Source organism: Panthera uncia, assembly GCF_023721935.1.
Source record: "Panthera uncia isolate 11264 chromosome C1 unlocalized genomic scaffold, Puncia_PCG_1.0 HiC_scaffold_4, whole genome shotgun sequence".
Lineage (NCBI taxonomy): Eukaryota > Metazoa > Chordata > Mammalia > Carnivora > Felidae > Panthera > Panthera uncia.
The window spans coordinates 7,908,395-7,933,299 of NW_026057585.1; the positions used below are offsets into that span (position 1 = coordinate 7,908,395).

The following is a 24,905-nucleotide window of genomic DNA, read 5'->3' on the forward strand; positions in this document are numbered from 1 at the left end:
GTCGAACTAATTTCATACTCGCTATTGTTTTCCCCAATTTGAAAACCGGGAAATTGGGATGTAGCGAGGTTGGGTGACTTTCCCAAGGTCACAGTCTGGATATAAAACCAGGCAGCAAGGGCTCCAGCATCTGTCTGTACTTGTAACTGCTATAAATACCACTTCTTCTTACCCCGTGTAGGAACGTTTCTGGAAACGGACAAGCATGGTTGATGTGCTGAGCTCATTCCCATTTCTGGACCTTGCAGTGACTCTTCCCTCTGCCTGGAATGCCTTCCTTACCTTTGTCTTTGCTTGACTGGCCCCTTCTCATCATTCAGGGCTTGGCTCCGACGTATTTCTTGAAGTGTTCTTCCTGACCCCCATGTCAAAGCAGCCCTCCCCACCTCAAGCCCCAGTTACTAAGTCTCATTTCTTGTTTTGGTTCTTTCAGTGCTTTTCACTGCCAGAAATTGCCCTGTGTTTTATGTGTTGGTTCTCCCCCATGACCGGGATGGAAGCTCCAGGATGATGGAGGCCTCACTACCGTGTCCCTGGCTCACAGAAGAGTGTTTGGCACAGTTAGGCACTCAGGGGCTATTTGTTAAATACACGAATGGGGCATACTGTTATTGACTTTCATCTTGAGCACCAATCATAATGATGATAATGCAGCAGCAGCCACAGTACTCACAGGAAATAATAATTAAATGTTTATTATGAGTCATATGCTGGGCCAAATGTTTCTCATCGATTCCTATGAGGTAGATACCATTATTGCCTCCATTTTGCAGCGGAGGAAACTGAGGCTTCGGGTATGCCACGCCGGGGTCATCAGGAGGCTGAGAAACCCTCAGGGACATGTCAATACCCGTGACAGGAAAAACACGAAGTTCCTGTTGGTGAAGGAAAGGATGAAGCCAGTCGGACCCACCACGGCAAGTCCCCAAGGCCCTGGGGCCTCCGCTTCCTTCTCAGTTAAAGAGGGAAAGTTGAAGCTTTCTAACCAAGAAGTGTCAGGGTCTAGAATGTAGCACGGTACAGTAGACAGGACCCCGGGCGCTGGCTTTGGGAGTAACTGGGTTTGAATTCTGACCTTGTCCCTTAGCAGCTGTGTAAGTGTGGGCGGCCTCTTGATCTCTTTAAGCCTCGGTTTCTCCACCTGTGAAAAGGGGTAACAGTCTGGACCCGTCTGCTCTGCAGAGATGCCGTGAGGAGCCCATGTGGTAGGTCTGTAAAAGCAGCTAGCACGATCACTGGTGCATGGTCAACCCTCGAGAGATAGCGCTTTCTCTCCTCCATTCCTGTGCTGCAGCTTATTCAACATTTACCACCCCCCACCAAAAAAAAAAAAAAAAAAAAAAAAAAAAACCCTGGATGTTTGAATTCCATGTCCTCAGATGAAGCCAAAATCTATAGGTCTGTCTGTAGTCTTTGACCTCATTAAAGGAAGGCTGGAAAGCGAGATTAAAAAAAAAAAAAAAAAAGACCAGGAAAAAGATTTCAAGGAAGAAAATAGAAACTTTTTTGACAGGGGGGAAAAAATGTGTGGGAGGAGAGGCTATTGCAGGAACCACATAACAAGAAGAGCCCCGCTGAGGGGGGAAAAAAATGGTGTCAGTCAAGGATAAGTCATTGAGGACATGGTGTTTCCTCTGCTCCGTTTGGAGCCGGACGCGCTGCGGGGTGAGTCCCCGTAGCTGGCCAACCGCCCTTGGAAGCTGCAGGCCTCCTGGGAGCGGACGGTCACTTCAGAGCGGCCACGAGTGCACCTGCCAGGCGAGGCCTGACCCGAGGCCCAAGCGGGGCGGGGGCGAGGATCCGACTCTGTGCTCAGCTGCTTTCCAGCTTCTGAAAACACCTCGCAGCCCTCTATGGCAGGAGACTTTCTTGGGTCAGGCAAGTGTGAGGTGAAAAGGTAATGAAGTGAGAGGTTGATGGGCTGATCACATTCTGAGGATTTCACAGAATGGCTGGGGCACATACCGAAATGGATATTGAACTTATTTTTAAGTTGATTTTTGTCTCCTCCAGGGAGGGAGAAAACCAAGCCTCACCCGTGAGGCCGTCCCTTCTCCCTCACGCAGAGGATGGTGGGAACTGCTTGGCTTCCCCCTGGGCCTGTGGTTGGAGGGCGAGGATCGCCCTCTCCGCACGGCGGGCTGGGCTCTGGGCCTGGTGCCCCCGTGAGGTGAGGCTGTGCGGGAGCCAGCGACACTGTCTCGCTGTGACCACGCCTGATGCGGATCCGGCGCAGGGGTCCTCGGTCTGCGTTTCAGCAAGATCCCACCTCAGGTCATGGGCACGCACCTTCCAGTTTCAGAAGGGCTGAGCTAAAAACAAAACAAACAGGCAAAAAAAAAACCCCACCCAAACCTTCCCACTTCTCTCAAGGAGTCCCTGCGACCACAGGAAGGGAAATTCTCCGATGGCAACAGCCGAACCACAGGGTGAACTGTGTGTTTGCCAACCGCCATTCAATCAAGCTGGGGTCTCTCATTATGGGGAATAAATCTAATCTCAGGCTTAACTTCAGTCTTTCTGGAAAAACAAACAAACTTCTCAGGGCACCTGGGTGGCTCAGTCGGTTGAGTGTCCGACTCTTGATTTCCGGTCAGGTCACGATCTCGAGGTTCGTGAGTTCGAGACCCTCATTGGGCTCTATGCTGGCGGTGTGGAGCCTGCTTGGGATTCCTTCTCCCTTTCTCTCTCTGCCCCTCCCCTGCTTGCTCTCCTCTCCCTCTCTCTCAAAATAAAAACATAAACTTAAAACCAAAAAAAACCCTCTCTCTAGCCCTCTTTTTTCACATAGTAAAGAAGCTCTCAAGATTTCCTGGTTGATGACGTTAAAGGGAGGGCAGTAGATTAGTTAAAAGGCGTGTGATTTGGGGTCAGAAAAAGTGGGTTTCCATCTTGGTTCCGGTTTTTCCTGACTGTGTGAATCTAAGCCATCTCTTATACCCTCAGGCCTCGGTTTTCTTCTCCATGGAATGAAGCTAGTAAGAGCACCTCATTCATGAGGTGATAGGATTAAATTTAAAAACAGCTGCAAAGTACTGTCCCAATTCAAGTGCCCAAAAATTGGCTGCAGTTACCGCCCTTATTAAGCAATAATATTGTAGTATAATTATTCCCAGATACTGCCGCGGTCCTCATTCATCCCAGGAACGCATTTTCACGTTAGTATTCTGTTGGTAACTCACTGTGGTTATCTGGAGATCCTACTTAACAAAGAATTAATCTTCTAAGGGTGTGCACTATGAAGACAGACATTCATTTGCCAATCCTGCAGAAAAATACCAATGAAATTGTATGGCTGCTCTATGTGTAAAAAAGACTTAAAAAGTCATTTAAAAAATTTTTTTAATGTTCATTTATTTTTGAGAGAGAGAGAGAACACAAGCAGGAAGACACAGAATCTGAAGCAGGCTCTAGGCTCCGAGCTATCAGCACAGAGCCCGAAACAGGGCTCAAACCCGTAAACCGCAAGATCATGATCTGAGCTGAAGTCGGATGCTCAACCGACTGAGCCACCCAGGCATCCCCCCCACCCCCCGCACGCACAAAAAAGTCATTTTAAACCACTGGTATTGTGCCGATGAAAATCGGATTTTATTCCATCTATTTGCAAAAGTGTTTCCTTTTTTTTTTTTTAATTTATTTTAACGTACGTTTATTCATTTTTTGAGAGACAGAGAGAGACGACAGTACGAGTGGGGTAAGGACAGAGAGAGTGCACACAGAGCCCGACACGGGGCTCGAACTCACCAACCGTGAGATCATGACCTGCGCCGAAGTCGGACACTCACCGGACTGAGCCACCCAGGCGCCCCTGCAGAAGTGTTTTCTTTGGGCCAATTACTGGGTGAGGTGATGCATGAATAAGATTCGGCCCTTGTCCTCTGGCAGGTCACAGGGTGGTTGTGGAGACAGACACGTAGACAAGGCATTAGAAGAACTTAGAACAGACGCACTAGTGGAACATAGCATACTTTCAGGGCACAGTCATAGCATCAAGGAGAGGGCCTAAGTCAGTACTGGGGAGGAGGCAGGGAAAGAGTCATTTTAAAGACTGAATTAAGTTTTAAGGTTGGACAGATGAAAAGGTAGGGAAAGTATTCTGGGCAGAGAGAATAGAGGTGTAAAGGGCGTGTGTGTGTGTGTGTGTGTGTGTGTGCATGACTTACAATATGTGGTATTTAGATTTCACACATAAGAGTTGATTCCATAGCGAGGGCTGTTGGAGAATTTACAGAGTGGAGTGTTGAGGTCAGGTTTGAGTTTCTGTAAGATCCCTGCCGTGACTGTGCAGGAAATGGAATAGAAGGGCAGGCTAGAGACAGCTGGAGCAGACAATAGGGAGTGGGAACAGAGAAAAAGGGCAGGAGTGAGGGGACATTTAGAAGATAAAATTGGATCTAGAAGTGAGAGGAAGAAAGGTGTTAAAAATGCCAAGTAGGTGGAAATGTTCAGCAAATGGTTCAATACACAAATATGGCAGACACTGATCTTTGCTTACATAACACCCATCCCCTGTGTCCCACCTTCTTGTTGCTAGAGCCCCAATTTATTGACTTGTAGGCAGAAATCCTTTGAGATTGGAAGGGTTTAGGCCCAACCCCTACGGATGAAGTGAGGTTGGTCTGAACCAGTTGTGCTAATCTCTTCCCCCTTGGCCGCTTAGTCAAACTGTGGGCAAGTGACTCATTTATTCTGGCTAAAATATATCGAGGGGCTTCCCTTGAGGCATAAAAAGACACACAACTGGGGAACTAACACTTTGCTGATTTTCCCTTCTCCCTGTCCGGAGGTGAGCATAACCCCCATAGCCCACATATCCCTTTGCAGCTGCAATCTTGTGGCTATGAGACAAGAGTTTGAGAACAAAGACAATACCTTAAGGATGGTAAGCAGAAGGTGGCACTTGGTCCCTGATGGCACCCTTGGGCATCTGAATAAATGCCAGCAGCTACTCTCTCTGAATTTCTTGTTAAGTAAGATAAAAATGTTCTGTTTGTTCAAGGCATTTGTTTTATTTAGGGTAGGATACAGTAAGGTAATGAGTAGATTCCAAAAGTAATGGCTCAGACATGATAAACATGTATTTCTTAGTTTTGGTCGGTCAACGATGGATGTTGTGGGTTGTTGATGGTGGAAAGCCCAGGGACACAAGGTGATAGTGGATCTATTGTTTTCAACCTGTGGCTTCTGACTTTGTTCTGAGCATAGAATCAGTTGGCCAGCAGGGGGGGGGGGGGGGAGGGAGATTTTATAGGCCAGGCCCCTGAATGGCATATTTCACTTCCACTCCCTTTGCATGGGAGACAACTGAGTCATGTGGCCACATCTAGCTGCAAGGGGAACTGAGAAATACAGAGTAACCAGGAGACCATATTCCAGCCTCTATGGAAGGATGGATTTTGTGGATAGCTAATGGACTCTGCCACACCACTGTAAGTTGAATTTTTTATTGTTGTTACTTGCAGCTAAAAGGATTCTTAACTGATCCAATGGGTCTGGAGCATAGAGGAGACCTTGAAATGGGTCATGCAGTTTTTCCTTGACTATAATATCTGCATTTTTCAAGACATTATCACGTGATCACTAAAAAACAGTGGAGTGATTACATCACCTAGGAAGGAGGCAGAAAGTGAGAGGAGACACAGAGAGAGAGTCCTTTACATTGTTTATGGGACCCATCCAATCCAGAATTCTCCCCACTGTCTGTGAAAGAATAACTCAAACATGTTAGTGGCCTAGAGGACTTGCCTCGTCCAATAGTCTCATGGCTCAGATGAAAGAACAAGTCTATAGATCAAAGTTGCCCAAGTATTTTTGTTTTGGGGGCTTCTGGATATAAAATCCAAGCAGGACTGTCTTTGCCTCTGTTTTCTTTCTAGAAGGCACTAATGTGGACACACAGCTGAAAAAAGTCTTGAGCAGAATGTGTTCAACTTCCTGCTTCTCTGGTGAATATATTTTATGTGGACACCTAGCAACACAGATCCTGAAATAACTTAATGTGGGAAATGCTCCAAATGCAGTTCTGTTCCTTCCCCTCTTCCTTATCCTCACTCCTGAGGCTTCAGGTTGGGAGACTGACTTTTCTGGTTTTAACTGTACAAGGCCACACTAAAAGCAATAGATGCAGGCTCTGGAACTTTCCTCCACCAGGAAGCTACATTGCCATTTGAATTTTCTTGGAAGGGTGTCCCCATTAGGCAGTAGTCTTTCCTGATAACTGTAAAATCACTCTATGGAATATGTACTAATGACCCTTGGAAACCCGAGTTGACACAGACTGTGGCTCTCACGGATGTGTGGTGTATATAGTCATGGGTAGCCTGCCAGACGTCCGCTGTCTAACTAGCTAACGGCATCCTCCAACACTGGGCCTCAAACTCCCAATCACAATAGCGAGGCAAAAAGAGAACATTCAATTGTCGTTTGCTCCTACAACTTGAGGATATAGGCACTAATCAGCTGGAGACCTATCTATGTATCATTCAGATAAATTCCACTGAGGCAGGAGCCATATGGTATGCATTTCATCACCCCTCCCCCCCCATCCCGGCCATACTCTGTAAAACAAATATAATAACAACTGGTGTACGGGGCCTTCTTGTTTTATGCCAGTCATCATGCTACGTGTTTCACCAGAGGAATCTCATTTAATCCTCAGAACAACTGGATCAGGTAGATAGTATTTTACAGATGAGGATAAAAGAGGTTAAGTAACCATGCAAGTAACAGAGTTCACAAATGGTCGAACCGGGATCCAAGCCCAGCAGTCTGAATTGCTCCTATCCTAGCCCCCCCCCACCCCCATTATTTCTTGTTGTAAGGATTAAAGATGAAGGCAAAGCACCTTATATACTCAATAATTGGCCATTATCTTTATGTCATCATTCCTTCTTAATACTGGACATTGTGTCGCTTTCTTACAAGTTGCATAGCAGGCTTACTGAGCTGTCTTGTTTCTTATGTGACTATGAGGAAGCTATACAAAGATGATTCCTTTGTTAGAAAATGCAGGAGTTTTGTGACATGGTAACAACCAAGGTCTTGGTGACAGCCAACATCTGGGGGAGCTGGCCCAGAGAAATAAAAGGTCCCAGGAGTCAAGTCAACCTTCTGGCACTTTAAGTTATAAGATTTTACTTACTAGCAGTATTTACGAGTCTCTTGAAGAGCAATATTAAATTGAATCAATTAGTGGTTATTCTGATCATTTTTACTTCATAAAGCTTATGTTTCCAATACAAAAGGCATATAAAACTTGGAAAATCCAATGAAGTACGAGGAGGAAAAATCAGCATAATTCTACTGCTCCAAGACAGTTCCATTGGCATTTTTGTGTTCTAATTGACATTGTATTCATTTTTTAGAATTTGCTTGCTTTGTTGATAGCATGAGAGGCCCTTGAATTCCCAGGTACCCGAGTCATCAAACTTTCTAAATCTGGTCCCTTTGGCTTGGGACACAGAGAGGCCCTGCTATTAGTCGGCTCTTAGCCCTAGAGTCTCAAGGGTGCAGTAAGGCAGATCCTGGCAGGGCAGTGGCCAGAGGGGCCCCTCTGGACAGGGTGACAGAGGCCCTGTTATCTCAGGGAAAAGCACTCTGCTCCGAGCCAGTATTCTGCACAAGGGTCGCCCCAGTCCAGGAGGAAGTTTTCCTGGGACCGGTTCCCACCCTCGTGGTCACATCACGGTGACGCAGAAGGAAGCCGGCCTCCCTAGAGCCCAGGTCTCTCACAGGAAAGTGTTGTCAGAGGTTTCTGTATGGGCAGGCGGTTTGTGCATGCTGGGTTCAAAACAGCATTCCCAACCCGCAGGATTTGTTCACAGGCTGGAAGCCCGGCCTCAGGGCTGCTCTGTGGCGTTTCCTCCATTTGGTCCCAATACTTGTGGTAATGCCTGTGGTGGTGCCATAAATCAGCCCTGCTCTGCTCTCCCCCCAGAGACTTCCAAATGGATTGCCCTCTGGGCGGGCAGCGTGAGATACCTCCTTTCAGATGTCATGGACCGCACAATGATTGACCAGGGGAAATTTATCGTTCAGCTGAACAAAATAATACTCTGAAGGCTTGGGCATAGTCTTGCTTTGGCCTGACACTTTTTGGTGGCCACTGAGAGAAAGGGAAAGCCACTGCATTCATCTGTTGTCTGGACGGAATTTGCTACTTTGTAGAGGAGGTGGATGGCAATGCCATGCTCTCCTGTTGACGTCTGGTCCTCAGTCCTCACTTCAGCTCCATGTCAGTGATAAGCTCACCCTCGGAGGCCCCTCTCACAGCGTTCGCTCAGCTAGAGGGAAGAACCAAGGAATAGGAGTCCAGAACCCCATGCTCCAGGCTTGCAACACCCACAGCCTGAAATTAGGGGCGCCTGGGTGGCTCAGTTGGTTAAGCATCCGACTTCGGCTCAGGTCATGATCTCGCGGTTCGTGAGTTCAAGCCCCACGTCAGGCTCTGTGCTGACAGCTCAGAGCCTGGAGCCTGTTTCAGATTCTGTGTCTCCCTCTCTCTCTGATCCTCCCCCGTTCATGCTCTGTCTCTCTCTGTCTCAAAAATAAATAAACATTAAAAAAAAAATTTGAAATTAGACAAACTAGCTTACCTCTGGAGGTCCTGAGATTCCTTGAAAGTGTATTCCCTTAAGTGGACAGCTAATTAACTGACACTCCTTGCAGCTGTCCGTCCAAGAGCATGTGACACGCTAATGACCCTTGGGTCCTGTAAGATCCTAAGTCAACTTCTGAGCTCCCTCTCTTCTCAGGGCTCCACGTATTTTATTTACTCAAATTCCTTGAAGATTGGCAACTTGTGTGCCTCGATTTTGAAGACTCTAGTAACCAGAACAATGGACTGTCAGAATGAGACATGGGGTGTTGCCCAAACCCTTCATCCTTTATTTTGGGGGTGATGTCATGGAATGCGTTATAAGACACCAGCTGGGCTGAAGCGACACACAGAGGACCAAGGGGCTGTCGTGGGCACCCCAGGAAGACTTACCACAGGCGTAGGACACAATAGCTTTAGGTCGCAAAGGCCACTACTCTAGGAAGTCCCATTTTCTTGTTCCACAGACTTTCCACATAGAATGTCTGTTGTTCAAAAGGGCTTCTTCAGCTTCAGATTGCTGTAGCCAGTTTCTCTCTCTGCTGCTGCCACTTCCCAGCTGTCCCGTGGCAGGCTGTGCCCTTTGAGGTGAGACGTGCTCTAATTGCATTCAGTTTGTGCTGAATGTGCTCCAGTCCATGGCACAGGTGGCTGTGTTACAAGGAGACCACGTCTTAGCCACTGAGCGGGCTGCGATCAGCTTAAAGCTCAATGCGTACATGAGGACGAAGGTGATTTGAGGGATAAGCTTGTGTCTCAGAACCACTGTTCTACAGGCCTAGGGCATGGTTTAGACTATGGTGTTTTGTTCGTTCTTCCTGACAGAATGTTCAGTGAGACTTTCCCTATTTTCTCAGTGTTTCTCCTGAGGACCCCAAGTTGACAAATGACTCCGCTTTCTAAAGAAGTTGCTAGACCGTCCATGTGGGATTTGCTAAGGGGTGGCCTATCGCCCCTCTCTAACCTATATATAAGAGAAAGCTAGAGGTTGATCAAGGATGCTGGGGAGTAAAGATTTCTTCAAAGCAGCTTATCTGAGTGTCCTGTGTGTACCTCCACTCTCCTCGTGAGAGTCAGAGGAAAGCTTTTTCTCATCCCCTTTTCAAGCCAGTGTGGAGAGCCTGCTACCCAGTGCTGCTGGGACAACACAACGGGGAGGAGCAGATGAGCTCCTGGGAGGACATGACAGCATCCCTTGGAATCTGCCTGAGTCTCCTTGGGAGAACTCTAGAGGAGAAAGGTCGACCAGAGCTGTTTATGCAAGTCAAAGGAAGACATCGCAGACTGGCGACACTTTTAGCAGATGCTGTGGGAGTCAGCTGGGCTTGAACTGTCATGACAGAACCGTGCCCTACACGGACGACCCTGGGCAGCAGTTGCCAGGAGACAATGTCTGTCACCCTGGGTCTGTAGAGGCTGACAGAGCGGTGCTGCACCTGTGGTCCCCCTAGAGCAGGGGCTCAGGAGAACCCACAACAGAGGGAGAAGCCACATTTGGTGTTTTGCCACATTGACTGGCAGGGGGCACTCCTGTCTGACTGAAGCAGCTCCAGCCATAACGTAACACTTTGCCCTGTCCTTTAATTTCCCCTCCCCTGACCCCAACCGTGGATGGAAAAGAAGCCAGGGAGAGGAAGAACAAAGCAGAGGAGAAAGCCAAGTTCTGCCCTATGCAGGTTACAAAGCTGGGGCCAAGTCCGGTGGGTAGAAAGAAAAAGAATCCTCTGAGGTGGATGAAAAATTGAATTTTGGCTTGGTTTGGATTGCCTTTTTGACCCCTGAAAATAAAGACCATTCACACTTGGACCTGGAAAGTCTGAGGACCCACTCACGCTACCATCCAGGGTAGGGAGATGGGAAGATTGGATTTGAAGGGTAGAGATGAGGCAAAAATGGAGCTTTGGTATCCAAGCTCTTCAGTAAACTGGTCACATTAACATTTTGGAGTCAGGCTTTCACTTCTAGGAAGATTGAGTAGACATATCTTTCTCTATTCTTCTTGCCAAGGGACTTGGCGAGGGACTTCTTGCCAAGTCCCAAATATCCAGACCTAGGTGGTTTCAATGGAGAATTCTATCAAATATTTAAAAGAGAATTAACACCAACTCAGCAAAATATCTTATAGAAAAATAGAAGAGGAGGGAATACTTCCCAATTTGTTTCATAAAGTTAGTAGTATCATAATACTAAAACCAAACATTGACAGTACAAAAAAAAGAAAACAGCAGACCAATATACCTTATAAATTTAGAGGCAAAATATTAGTAAAGAGAATCCAGCAATATATAGAAAAAAATTATACTCCATGACCAAATAGAGTGGGGTTTGTTCCACAAATGGAAGGCTGGTTCATTATTTAAAAGTCAACCAACATAATCCACCTTATTAATAGCTAAAGGAAAAATCACACGATCATTTTAATCACTAAAGAACACATTTGACAATATTCAATTATCTGTTCATGATAAAAATGCTGAGAAAACTAGGAATAGAAGGGAACTTCCTCACCTTGAAAATGAGCATCTACAAAATATTTATAATTAACATTATTCTTAATGGCGAAAGAGGGAACTCTTTCCCTCTAAGATCAGGAACAAGGCAAGGTTATCTTCTCTGACCACTTTTCTACAATATATTGTTAGAAGTTCTAGCTAGTACAATGAACAAGAAAAAGAAATAAAGGGCAAGCAAATCAGGAAGGAAGGAAGGAAGGAAGGAAGGAAGGAAGGAAGGAAGAAGGAAGGAAGGAAGGAAGGAAAGGAAGGAAAGGAAGGGAGGGAGGGAGGAAGGAAGGAAGAAAGGAAGGAAGGAAGGGAAGATGGAAGGGAGGGAGGAAGGAAGGAAGGGAGGAAGGAAAGGAAGGAAAGGAGGAAGGGAAGAAAGGAAGGAAAGGAAGGAAGGAAGGAAGGAAGGAAGGAAGGAAGGAAGGGAGGAAAGGTAGGGAAGGAAGGAAGGAAGGAAGGAAGGAAGGAAGGTAGGTAGGAAGCAACTGTCTCTTTGCAGAAGACATGGTTGTCTATGTGGAAAATCCTAAGGAATCAACAAAAGAAATCTCCTACAACCAATACATGTTCAACAAGGTCACAGGCTGCAAGACAAATGTGTACAAGCTAACAGGACTTCTATATACTAACAATGAACGTGGATACTGAAATTTAAAACACCATTCCATTGATGACTACTCAACAAAAAGAAATATTCAGGTGTAAATCTAACAACACATATATGGGACTTGTATGCTGAAAACTACAAAACTCTGATGAAAGAAATCAAAGACCAAAATAAATGGAGACACATTCCCTGTTCATAAATTGGAAGACTCAGCTTCATAAAGCAGTTCATTTTCCCCAAACTGGCATACAGATTTAATGTAATTCATATTAAATACGCTGCCAGACTTTTCATAGATATACACAAGATTACTTTAAAATTCATATGCAAGAGGCATCTGGGTGGCTCAGTTGGTTAAGCGTCTGACTCTTGATTTTGGCTCAGGTCATGATCTCAGGGTCATGGAATCGAGCCTCACGTGGCACAGAGCCTGCTTAAGATTCTCTTTCCCTCTGCCCCTCCCCCGCTCACATGGGCTCACTCTTTCTCTCAAAATAACATAACATGATATAACGTAACGTAACATAACATAACATAAAAAAGTAAAATTCGCATGCAAATGCAAAGGAACTGGGATAGCTAAAACAATTTCAAAAAAATTTTTTAATGTTTATTTTTGAGAGAGAGAGGGAGACAGAGTGTGAGCAGGAGAGGGGCAAAGAGAGACAGAGACATAGAATCTGAATCAGGCTCCAGGCTCTGAGCTGTCAGCACAGAGCCCAACGCGGGTCTCAAACCCAAGAACTGTGAGATCATGACCTGAGCTGAAATCCAGACGCTTAACCGACTGAGCCACCCAGGCACCCCTAAAACAATTTTTGAAAAGAGTAAAACGTGTGGGATCTACCCACTATCACGACTGAAAATGCAGCTAGTGTAGTGAAAATTGTGTGGTGTTGGCAGAGGTGGGGGGCGGGGCACATAGGTCAATGGAAGAGAACAGAGAATCCTGAAGTAGACCCACACAAATATGCCAAACTTACTTTTGAGAAGGTTGCAAACAATGTTGGAGTAACGGGTCATCCAAGGGCAAAATAATGATCCCTGATCTCCACAAAAATAAACTCAAAATTGGATCATGGGCTTAAATGTAAAATACAAATCTGTGAAGTTTTTAGGGAAAAAAAGAGAAAAACCTTTGGGATCTGGGGTTAAGCCAAGTTCCTAGGCTTGATACCCAAAACACGATGCATTAAACGAAAAATGGATAAGATGGATTTCGTCGAAATTAAAAACACTCGTGCCTCGAAATACCTCAATAAGAGAAAAAAGAGACAAGCTACAGACTGGGAGGAAATATTGGCAAACCATGTATCTAACAAGAGACTAGGATCTAGAATATATTAAAAACTCTGAAAACTCAACAGTAAAACAAAACAAAACAAAAAACAGGCAACCCACTTAGAAAGTGGATAAAAGACACATACAGACATTTCACTGAAGAAGGCGTCCAGAGAGCAAATAGGCCCAAGGGAAGCTGTCCAACGTTATTGGTCATTAGGGAAATGCAACTTACAACCACTAACTATACACCTATCGGAATGACTAATATAAAACAGATGATGCCCAGGATGCGAACAGACAGGATCACTTACACAATCCTGGCTAATAGGTGAGATGGCACAGACACTCTGGAAGACAGTTTGGCAGCTTTTAAAAAAAAAACATTAAGCACGGGGCTGCCGTCACGCCACCCAGCAAATGCAGTCTGGGCATTTACTCCAGAGAAACCAAAGCCGATTTTCACACAAAACCTGTATACACATCGTCACAGAAACTTGATTGTAAAAGCCACACACTGGAAACAAGCCAGATATCTTTCAACAGGTGAATAGTTAAACAGAATGTGCTACATCCGTTCATGGACTACTACCAGGCAATAAAACGGAATGAATGACTGATATCCACCACAACCTGGATGAATCTCCAGAGAACTATGCTGTGAATGGAATCATGTGATTGCATTCGTATGACATTTTTGAGATGTCAAAATCGCAGAAATAGAGAATTAGAGTCTACGTGGTTTCAGGGGCTGAAGGAGGGGGTGGGGGCGGGAGAGAAGTGAGGCACCATGAAGGACCCTCGTGATGAAGAATGTTTTGTATCATGACTGTATCCCTGTCGGTATCCAGATTATGACGTCATACTGCAGTTTTCCAAGATGTTATTATTGGGGAAGACTGAGTGTTATAGACTGAGTTGCATCCCCTAAAATTCATGGGGAAGCCCCCGTATGAATTGGAATTCATACGAATTGGGAATCTCCAATAGGACTGCATTTGGAGACAGGGCCTCGAAAAAAGTAATTAAGGTTAAATGGGTTTAAAAGGGTAGGGCCCTAATCCAATCAGCCTGGTGGTGTCCTTATAAGAAGAGGAAGAGACATCAGTGATATGCCTGCACAGAAGAAGGGCCATATAAAGACACAGAAGGCAGTCCTCTGGCAAGCCAACCAGAGAAGCCAACCAGAGAAGCCAACCAGAGAAGTCTCAGGAGGAACCAAACCTGGCAATGCCTTGATCTCTTAGACTCCCAGCCTCCAGAACCGCGAGAAATAAATTTCCACTGTTTAAGCTGCCCATAACTTGGTTGTGGCAGCCCACGCAGACTGAGACACTGGGCAAAGGGTATACAGACTCTCTCTCTATTATTTCTTACATTTGCATATTAATCTAATATTATCTCAAAATAGGGGCGCCTGGGCGGCTCGGTCGGTTAAGCGTCCGGCTCTTGGTTTCGGCTCAGGTCATGATCTCATGGTTCATGAGATCGAGCCCTGTGACAGCACAGAGCCTGCTTGGATTCTCTCTCCCTTTCTCTCTCTGCCCCTCCTCTGCTTGCTCTCTCTCTCTCTCTCTCTCTCTCTCTCTCAAAAATAAATAAATAAATAAATAAACGAAAAAATAAAATTATCTCAAAATAAAAATTTACTTACAAAAAAAAACAAAAACAAAAACGTAGTTTTTACTTCTCAGAACTAAACAGCTCTGAGAAGTACCTGAAGGACAACAGTGGTTTTCTTAACTAGATTTTTTTCACACCAGGCCATGTCAAGTGCCTCTTCTTGGTATACCCATGCTACCCTGCACTTACCTCTATTACCACACTGGTCTCCTTGCTCTCTGAGTAGCCCTTTACATGCCTGTCTCAATCATTTTATTTTTAGCACGTGGCCATTTGCTTGTTGACATGATGTCTGGACATAGTAGGTACTCAGCAAGTGTTGGTTGCATGGGCAAGTCCATGAATGTGTATGTGGCAGGTGACAGGTGACAGGTTTTTGTCCAAGATTGGCTGCCTGGCTGATTCATACAGGACACCCAAGAACAAATTGAAAGATGAGGCCGAGAAAAATGGAGACCCTAACCAATTTTTATAAGGAAAGCATTTTCCATTGTAAACTCCATTAAGACCATTCCCTGTAAGTACTGTTAAGCCATTCCAAAATTTGCCATCATCCTCTTTATTTTATTTAAAGCATTTTTATTAGAATTAAATATTTTCTACTTAAATATTTCATAAAGATTTGATTCGATCATTTTTTGTGTGTGATATAACTTCTGCCTTTTTGTTTGTTTGTTTGTTTGTAGTGGTTTCCTCTTTGTGTCAAATTTACAGATGTAAATTTTCTCTGACAGATTTGATTTTTCCATTAGTTTTCCCCGGTAACAAATTTTACTCTACAGAATTCTAGCTAACGTCAGTTTTAGCCTCAGACATAGTAAAGACTTAATAAACATCAGCTGTTATTATGCATTCTTTGTAACAGTTATTTCTTTGCAAATTTGTTTTGAGGTATAATTACATGCCATAAAATTTTAATGTGTACAATTCAGTATGTGCAACATTTTGCAGCCATCTCACCATTTAAGCCCAGAACATTTTATCACCTCAAAAAGAAACTCCGTACCGGTTAACAGTCACTCCCCATATCTCCCTCTCCAGTCCCTGGCAAGCACTAATCTACTTTCTGTCTCTATGTATTTGCCTATTTCAGACATTTCATATAAACGAAATCATGCAGCATGTGGGCTTTCACATCTGGCTTTTTTCACTTTGTATAATGGCCTCCAGGTCCATCCATACTGTAGCATGTATTAATACTACATTCCTTTTTATGAATGAATAAGCCATCGAATGGCTATGCCCTCTTGAATAGTCATCGTATGGCTATGCCATTTTATTCATCCATTCATCAACTTATAGACCTTTGTGTTGCTTCCACTTTTTGGCTATGAGGAGTGACCCTGCTGTGAACATTGTGTACAAGTTTTTGTGTTGATATGTTTCCAGTTCCCCTGGCCATTTACCCAGAAGTTGGAATTGCCAGAATGGATTCCCACTATCCTGTATAAGAGTTCTACTTTCAGGGGTGTCTGGGTGGTTCAATTGGTTGAGCACCCAATTCTCAGTTTCAGCTCAGGTCATGATCTCACGTTTCGTGAGTTTGAGCCCCATGTCGGGCTCTAAGCTGACAGCACGAAGCCTGCTGGGGTTTCTCTCTCCCTCTGTCTCTGCCCCTCCCCGGCTTGTGCTGTCTCTGTCTCTCTCAAAATAAGTAAATAAACTTAAAAAAATTATAAACAAAAAGAGTTCTTTCTCTGCAACCAGTCAATACTTCTTACTGTCTTTCTTAACGTTGCCATCATAGTAGATATGAAGTGGTATCTCAATGTGGCTTTGATATGCATTTTTCCCTAGTGACTCATGATGTTGGGCATCTTTTCGTGAGCTTCTTGGCCATTTGTATATCTCTTTTGGAGAAATTTCTACTCAAATTCATTTTTTAATTGGCCTATTTGTCTTTCATTGTTTCATGGTAAGAATCATTTATAGATACTGGATATAAATCCCTTCTCAGATATATGATTTGCAAATATTTCCTCCCATTCTCTGGATTGTCTTTTTCTTAGATGTTTATTTATTTTTGAGAGAGAGAGAGAGAGAGAGAGCACAAGCGAGGGAGGGGCAGAGAGAGAGGGAGACACAGAATCTGAAGCAGGCTCCAGGCTCTGAGCTGTCAGCACAGAGCCCGATGTGGAGCTTGAACCCACAAGCCATGAGATCATAACCTGAACTGAAGTTAGATGCTTAACTGACTGAGCCACCTGGGTTGTCTTTTACTTTCTTGATGGTGTCCCTTGAAGCACAGAAGGTTTTAGTTTTGATGAAATCCAATACGTACGTGTGTGTGTGTGTGTGTGTATGTGTGTGTATAGTGGTTGTGTTTTGGATATCCTAAGAAACTGTTGTGTAATTCAAGTCACAAAGAATTACATTTATGGTTTTTTTTTTTTTTATCGTTTTAGCCTTATGTTTGGGTCTATGATCCATTCTGAGTTAATTTTTGTATATAGTTTAAGGCAGGGTTTCAACTTCCTTCACTGCCTGTGAAAATCTGGTTGCCACAGCCCCATTTGTTGCAGACCATACTGCCCACACTGAATTGTTTTAGCATCCTTATTGAAAATCAATTGACCATACATGTAAGAGTTTATTTCTGGGGGCTCTTGGGTGGCTCAGTCAGTTAAGCGTCTGACTTCGGCTCAGGTCATGATATCACGGTTCGAACCCAGCAACGGGCTCTGTGCTGACAGCTAAGAGCCTGGAGCCTGAATCTGATCCTGTGTCTCCCTCTTATTCTTCCCCTCCCCCTCCCCCGCTCACCCTCTCTGTCTCTCTCTCTGTCTCTCTCTCTCAAAAATGAATAAGCGTTAAAAAAAATTTTTTTTAAAGACTTTATTTCTGGACCATCATGTCTGTTTCACTGATCTGTGTATCTATCCATATGCCCTTTTCACAGTCTTGATTACTGTCAAGTTTTCAGATCAAGAAGCATGAGTTGTTCAACTTCGCTTCTTTTTTTAAAAGACTGTTTTGGCTATTTTAGGTCCCTTGATTTCCATATAAATTTAATGATCAGCTTGTTAATTTCTTTTACAAAAGGCAGTTAGGATTTTAATGGGGATTGTGCTGAATCTGTAAATCAGTCTAGGGAGTACTCCCGTCTTAACAATATTAAATCATCTGACCCACGAAGATGGGATTGCTTTCCACTTATTTAGGTTTTTAATTTCTTTCAATGATGTTTTGTAGTTTCCAATGTACAAGTCTTCTACTTCTTGTGTTTCTCTACAAACTGGAGGAAAGACTGGTAGAATTTAGTTTTGAAGTTAATGTGTGAGAACTTTCTCTCATCTTCGTAAGACAGAATGAGGGAAGCTAGAGAAAAAGACGGCTGTGCGGAGAGACTGAGGGAAAGGCCGAGCTTCTGCAGTGAGTCGACTGTTCAATTCTTGAATGTCTGGCAATGGCAAAGCAAAGGGAGAATATTTGGGCACCGCAAAAACAGAGTGCAAACTTTAGGCTAAAAGCATCCGGCTCTGGCAAGGAGAGATGGAAGGAGGCAGGGGGGTCTTTGACACACTTCCCATTATACCCCATGGTAGTCCCCTGGCCTCCAAATATGAGTCTGGTCCTGTCAGTAGTAACCTTGCAGAGACACTGTCGTGTCTCCATGCACTTTTCCGTTCTGTAATCACCTGAACTCAGAGTCCAGAATTATATGGGATGGGAATGTTTCCCCCAGTTCTTCCTGACCTGTCAAGCAAAAGACCACACATGGATGCCCAAAGTCCTCATTCAGTCAGCCAATGGCACTGCGGGAATGGCCCGCCTTTCCTTCCCAGTACCCTGTGGCAGAGGGGAGGAAGACGGGAGCAGCTGGGGGAAAAAAAAAAAAAAAAAACCAGCAGCAGGGATTCTCTTGAGTCTGAAATTAAGTTGTGGAAAAAAAAAATCCTGAGAAATCCCATTGGAAAGAATGGGAAAGAATCCACATAAAAGATTTTATTGCTTATGATGAACTCCTGCTGCTCCCATAAATTTTTCTGCAAACTATACTGACATTATAAATATGCAACACACACACACACACACACACACACACACACACATACACTCTGACGTATGGACCGGGCTGCATTTGGAGTGGGCTTTCCAGAGGAAAAGGTGCACTTCAGTTTAAACATCTTCAATGCAAACGGAAAAACAATTTCAAATATCAAGTTTTCAAAAACTTTCAAAAACTTTCAAAAACTCAGTCCCATTCTGAGGTGGACTCAGTCCCTCCATATTTCATTCGGGATAATTCTCTCTGCTATTGAAAACTAGTAGAACCCAGACATTTGTGTTTAATTTAATTTAATTTAATTTAATTTAATTTAATTTAATTTACAGGAGTGCCCCTCCTCATTTCACCAGAATACTTTGCTCTCACCCTTTTAAAGAGTGGTACTTCATAGGAAGCTCAAGATATTTTACCCTTATCACATCATTTGTTTCCCAGCATTCCTGGGAGTACACAAAAAAGAGGACAGACAAGGTATGAAGGGGGTTTATTCTCCCCATTACACAGATGAGGAAACTGAGACATGGGGAAGGAAATAGGATTTCACGCATTCATCAGTTTATTCATTCACCAATTGTCTACCAAGGGCCATTTTGTTTTAGGTCCTATCTTTAGATGCTAGGGCTGATGTAACTGTCTTGGCTCCTCTTTTCACGGCGTCTCCAGTCTTATGGGAGAGCCAGATTGTCATTTTCAAAATGTAAATCTTGATCGTGTCACGTCTTCTTTCTGGGGTTTTCTGCAGATTTCAGAATAAACACAAACTCTTATCATGGCGTCCATGGTCACGTGGTCTTGCCCCATATCCACTAACATTAGCCTCATCCAGTTTCTGCTCCAATACCCACCAAAGCTTCAGCTCTCTCCCCCATGAGGTTCATATGCCTTTGGGGTTTTTGAGAGGATATATTTATTTAATCTCAGTATTTAGTCTGATCAAAGTTTTAAGGGCATATTGTTCATAAAGTTGGTATTTCTAATAAAGTCTTATTGTAAAGAACCATAGCCCTTTTTCTCCCAGACTCAGACTCACTCTCCTCCATCTTCAGTCGATTCTCCTGATACTTACCTCCTTATCTCTCCCATTCTTGAGTTGCCGCGTTCCTGTGTTTCACTTTAAGCACTATCTGTTAGCTCAGGGAGGAGTAGGAGGCTTTAGTTTTATTGACCCCGCGACATCACCACATTCTGTTCCCACCACTACTGACGGTCATGACTTATCATTGTAAATCCAGATTTTATAATCAAAAGCAGACTTTATGTGCTACAAATTATACAATTATATACAATTATATGCAATTATATTTATTGTTCCTGGTTCAGAAACAGCTGAACAGAAGACTCAGCGCTAGGGGATGAAAGCCATGAGACATTGACTGGTTTAATTTTTTTCATTAGAAGGAATCTTAGGGGTAACTTCTTCCTGTCTTTTAACTGCCCAGATATCGATGCCTAGGTTGAAGGTCACGCGGCAAGTGGGTGACAGACAGGACCGGCAGGTGGTTCTCCTCACCCCATTTCTTTCTTTTAGCATGGGCCACTCTGTAAACAAACTTTCAGGTAATATGAATTTAGGACTGATCACTGAGTGTGTCAGGAAGGTTCAGCTGTTTGCTTAAAGGTACCTCCTGGGCAGATCTGGGCCAAAGTAGTAGAGCTGAGATTCAAATGCTCTCTGTCTGCTTCTGAGCTCAACACTTTCCTTCTTTAGCTAACATCGTGCTGTTTCTGTGTTTCTCAGACCATGATCCTTCCTGATTCTTGGAACCTGAGACTGTCTGGCCTGCTGTCAGCCTCAAAGGGCTGTCCTTAGAATTAAATAAATAAATAAATAAAGACGCAAACACTGTGTCTTAGAAGAATGTCTGCCACGTGGTAAGCACCTAAGAAATGTTAGCTGCCATTGCGATCCTTTCCTCCTCCTCCTCCTCCTCCTCCTCCTCCTCATCTTCCTCCTCCACCACATCCTCTCCTCTTGTCCCCTCTCCTCTTCCTCCCCAACCCCTTCTTCCTCCCCCAGCTCCTCTCTCCTCTTCCTTTCCATTCTCTGTCTCTAATTCCCTTACCTTCCTCCTTGCTGACAAACTACCCATTTTTTCTTGGTCCTGACAAGGACTTTTCTCTGATTTTCCTCACGAAAGTTTCCTGAGGTCTCCGTTTTTGCTACTGTCCACATGTAGCTCAAACTTTTGTCCTCCCGTCTTGTTTTCTTCATTTTTTTCTTACCTGCCTTCCATCTGTAATTGGTTACAAATGGCCCCAGAATTGTCCCCTTTGGGTTCCACTGCCCTAGGGAGTTCCCCATCTTGCCTCTTCACATTAGCCTCTCAGTTGCCCAAAACAAGTCCCTTCCAAGAAGTCCTTCCTGAACCAGACAAACCCTCTTCACCTCCAAGGGGAGAAAAGAATCCAAGTGCCATGGCCTTCCCCCCAACCCCTGCCTAATTCTGCAATTACTTTTCAGCCTTGAGAAACTTCACTGGTCTCAGCTTCCTTATCTGTGAAGCCAAGGCACTGAACCCCCCCAGCCCCCCAATTCTCGGGTTTAATAAATGTTTTTGTTTCATTTCAGATATTAGATCCTGCTCTCCGCTGGGGTTCTGCACACCATCCAACGGTGTCCACTGAACTTCCTTTTGCTTTTTGCTTTGTTTTTATTCTTCCCTGGGAAAAAAATAAAATAAAATTGGGTAGAAGACACTGTGTCTGTTACACTACACAAGAAATCTTAACAAATTATGACCATCCTTCGCTCATCATTCTGGGAATATCCACTTTTGTGGGGGAGAGGTAACTAAATACCTACAATCTTTAAAGCCATTCCCTGTAATGGAATCAGAAAAACAAACCTCTGGGCAAGAAATGGATCTTTAAGGGTGACTTCTCTTCCTTTCTCTCCCTGCTCTCTAGATTAAGTGATAGTTCCTCTATATTTGAAATTCTGCTATGTCCTGTCTCCTCAAACACCACTGGTCTCAAAAATTGCCATGCTCACTATTATTTCAAATACCCCTTTCCCAATAAAGAGCCAAAAAAAAAAAAGGGGGGGGGGGAGTAAAAGGGATGAAAGGGAGGACTGAGGGAGAAGAAAGAACTGAAATATTAGATTAGCGCATGATATACCTTAGGTCTTTCTCTTATCGCTTAATATATGCTATTTAATTTAATAATGACAATCCCACTGGGTAATTGCTGTTATTACACTTTCAGAGGAGAGGGAGGCTCAAGGCGGTTAAATTGCCCAGTTGTCCCGTCACCGTCTCTTCTTGCATTTTGCATTAGGCCAGTTAAGCTGTAGTCAAGCTCTGCTTGACTCCAAAGACGGTGCCTTTTTTCCCCCCACTTTACTTTATTGATTATCCATGGTCCACTAATTTCCAGTTGCTTAAAACAACACTGATCCTCTCACAAGTTGTATGAGTCAAGAACCTGGGTGTGGCTTAGCTGGGTGCTTCTTACTCAGGGTCTCTCGGTATAATCAAGGCGTCGGCCAGGGGCCGTCAGCACCTCCAGTCAATCACCTGGCTGTGGAGAGGCAACATGGCAAGAAATTGATCAATTCCCCTCCACTGGGCAGCTCTCCACATGGCAGCTAGCTTCCCTGGGTGAGTAATTTAGAGGGAGAGAACACTCAAGTGGGGAGCCACAGTCTTTTCATAAACTACTCTTGTAAGTGATAGCCGAGCACCTGTAACAGCATTCAGTGGGTCAGGAAGTCCAACCCACTCAAGGGCAGGGGGTTACACAAGGACATGAACACCAGGAGGTGGGTGCCGGGGGTGGGGGGCCTCGTGCAAATCATGTTCCTGAGCTCGTTTTTATGTCCTAAAATATTCTTCGCTCTACAAAAACCAGTTCTATTTAAGCCGTCCCTTAGGTAAAACTAGCATTCTACCTGCTTTCAGCATCTCTCATGAACGTTTTAATTATTATTATTTTTAATGTTTATTTATTTATTTTGAGAGAGAGAGAGAGAGAGAGAGTGAGCGTGGGCAGGGTCTGGGGCAGCAACAGAGGATCCCAAGCAGGCTCCACGTTGGGTCGGTGCAGAGCCTGATAGGGGCTGGATCTCACAAACTGTGAGATCATGACCTGAGCTGAGATCAAGAGTCAGACCCTTAACCAGCTGAGCCACCCAGGCGCGATTCTCATGCCCTTTTTTACACAGTCAATTTTCAGGAACAAGTTTCAGATATATACATATATATATAGATAGATCGATAGATAGATATAGATATAGATATAGATATAGATATAGATATATATTCAGATAGATATATATTCAGATAGATATATATAATCAGATATATATATCTATATCTATATATAGATATAGATATATATATCTCATACGTAATGTATATGGGTACTCCAAAAACCATATGAAACTGCTCTCTTCATACTGGCTGCAGTGTATAAAATATTAAAAAAATAAAACCAAATCACAAAGATAAGCAGCATCTGGCACAATGTTCATCACATTTATACAAGTCCTGTTTGCAAAGATTTCTATCATGTTAAGCTTGGATAGGACCCCAAAGAGACATCTTAGTGGCCACCTGACCCATGCTAATGTGAACATCCATCCGCTCATAAGTGACACATTATTAATGTCCAGAATTAGCCAAGAACACTTACTGACTATATACTAAGAACCGAGCCCTTCATTCTGGTGAACACATAGTAAGTAAAGCTTTTTATACCCTCGAAGCTTTAGAATTCAATTGACCAGGCTAAGGTAGCTGAGCCTCCTAGGGCCTCACGGGGAAAAGCAGTACAGATAGAGAGCATGCTACTTGAACAAGGCCTTGGGATCCCAGAGACCTAGCTTCAGAGGACCGTTCTTCTGCCTGGTGGGTCCTTGGTCAAGTGCTCTTACCTAAAAATAGGTATAACAGGGAACCTGGGTAGCTCAGTTGTTAAGCAAATGGCATTAGCTCAGGTTATGATCTTAGGGCTCGTGAATTCAAATCCCACATTGGGCGACCTTGAACCCCGCTTTGGGGAAAACATGAACCCCAAGTCAGGTGAGCCCTGCTTCTCTCTCTCTCTCTGCCCTTTGATCACTTGCACCCTCTCTCTCAAATAAAATAAAATAAAATAAAATAAAATAAAATAAAATAAAATAAAAATAGGTATAACAATACCAGGTGGCCAAGAGGGTAATGGTGAGAAAAGCCAGCACAGCCAAGTGGTTACCCAAAGCACGTGGACTGCGACGTTGGACTGCCTGGGTTCATTTTCAGGCTTTTCCGCTTTCTCCAGAAGGCCCTTAACTTCTCTGCTTCAGCTTCCCCATCTGAGAAATGGACATAATGATGGCAGCTGCCTCACAGGGCTGTCGGATTAAGTGAGTTAATAGGTGCAAAGCACTGAGAACAGTACTCGGCATATGGTACATGGTGAATCAATGAAGGATAAATGATATTATTTGTGTAAAGCCCTTAGCATGGTACCCGGCATAAAGTAAGGAAATTAATAAATCATTTTCAATTTTTAAAACTTTAATTCCTTCGTCTGTAAAACGGGAATATTAATGCCGGTATTATAGAATTCTTGTGAAAATAAAATATAAAATATAAGTACCTAACGGTTTGTGGCCCAAATAAGGACTTACTAAATGGTAACAGTTATTATGACTACTCACAAGCAATTATAGGGCCACCAATATATAAGAGTTGGGAATGCCAAATAACTCAGCGTAAAGCCTCTGTTAAGCCACGAGCTAAGTATCTCAGCTCTAAGTGAGTTCCATGCTCTGGGATCACTACAAGATGTTCCTTGTAGCCTGGGTAGTGCTTTCTGGAGTTCCTTCGGTGCTGCATGTGTCCAGGGAATTCTGGGTCTGAGAATGGTTTCTGCTTGGTATTTTAATTGGCATATTAAGTTTCTTATCCACTTCTCTTTTGTGTTTTTAATAATATCCCTTTGTGGCTGCAGGCTGAGTACAGGAAGAATGTATTAAAGCTACTAGACACAAATGCCGTAGACACATTGAGAGCCTGTGTTTCTGGAATCATCTGGTTTCAAACAGAGGGAGCTGGTTGTCAACCTCGTGAGCAGATTCTGGAGGGCCTTGCTCATGGGGTGACGAGTAGGGGAGGCTCAGGGGCACCCAAAGGGCCCACTGAAATTCTCTTTTTCTACTCTCTCAAGGACTGCCACTGTGCCTCGCACCCTCTCGTGAGAGCCCAGTTCAAGAACACTTAGCGTCTTAGACCTCTCCTTCAAGGCTGGGAGGGAGAGTTCATAGGTAGCACCAGCTTGGGTAGAAAAGAATCCATT

General features: G+C 44.0%; 1 long non-coding RNA gene across 1 annotated transcript; it reads left to right on the forward strand.

Moving 5' to 3' along the window:
- Window positions 1-1,741: 1,741 nt before the first annotated feature.
- Window positions 1,742-21,303, forward strand: LOC125913296 (uncharacterized). Its single transcript, XR_007454970.1, has 3 exons — window positions 1,742-1,897; window positions 20,362-20,495; window positions 21,193-21,303. It is a non-coding gene; the product is annotated as an uncharacterized LOC125913296 (long non-coding RNA).
- Window positions 21,304-24,905: the final 3,602 nt, after the last annotated feature.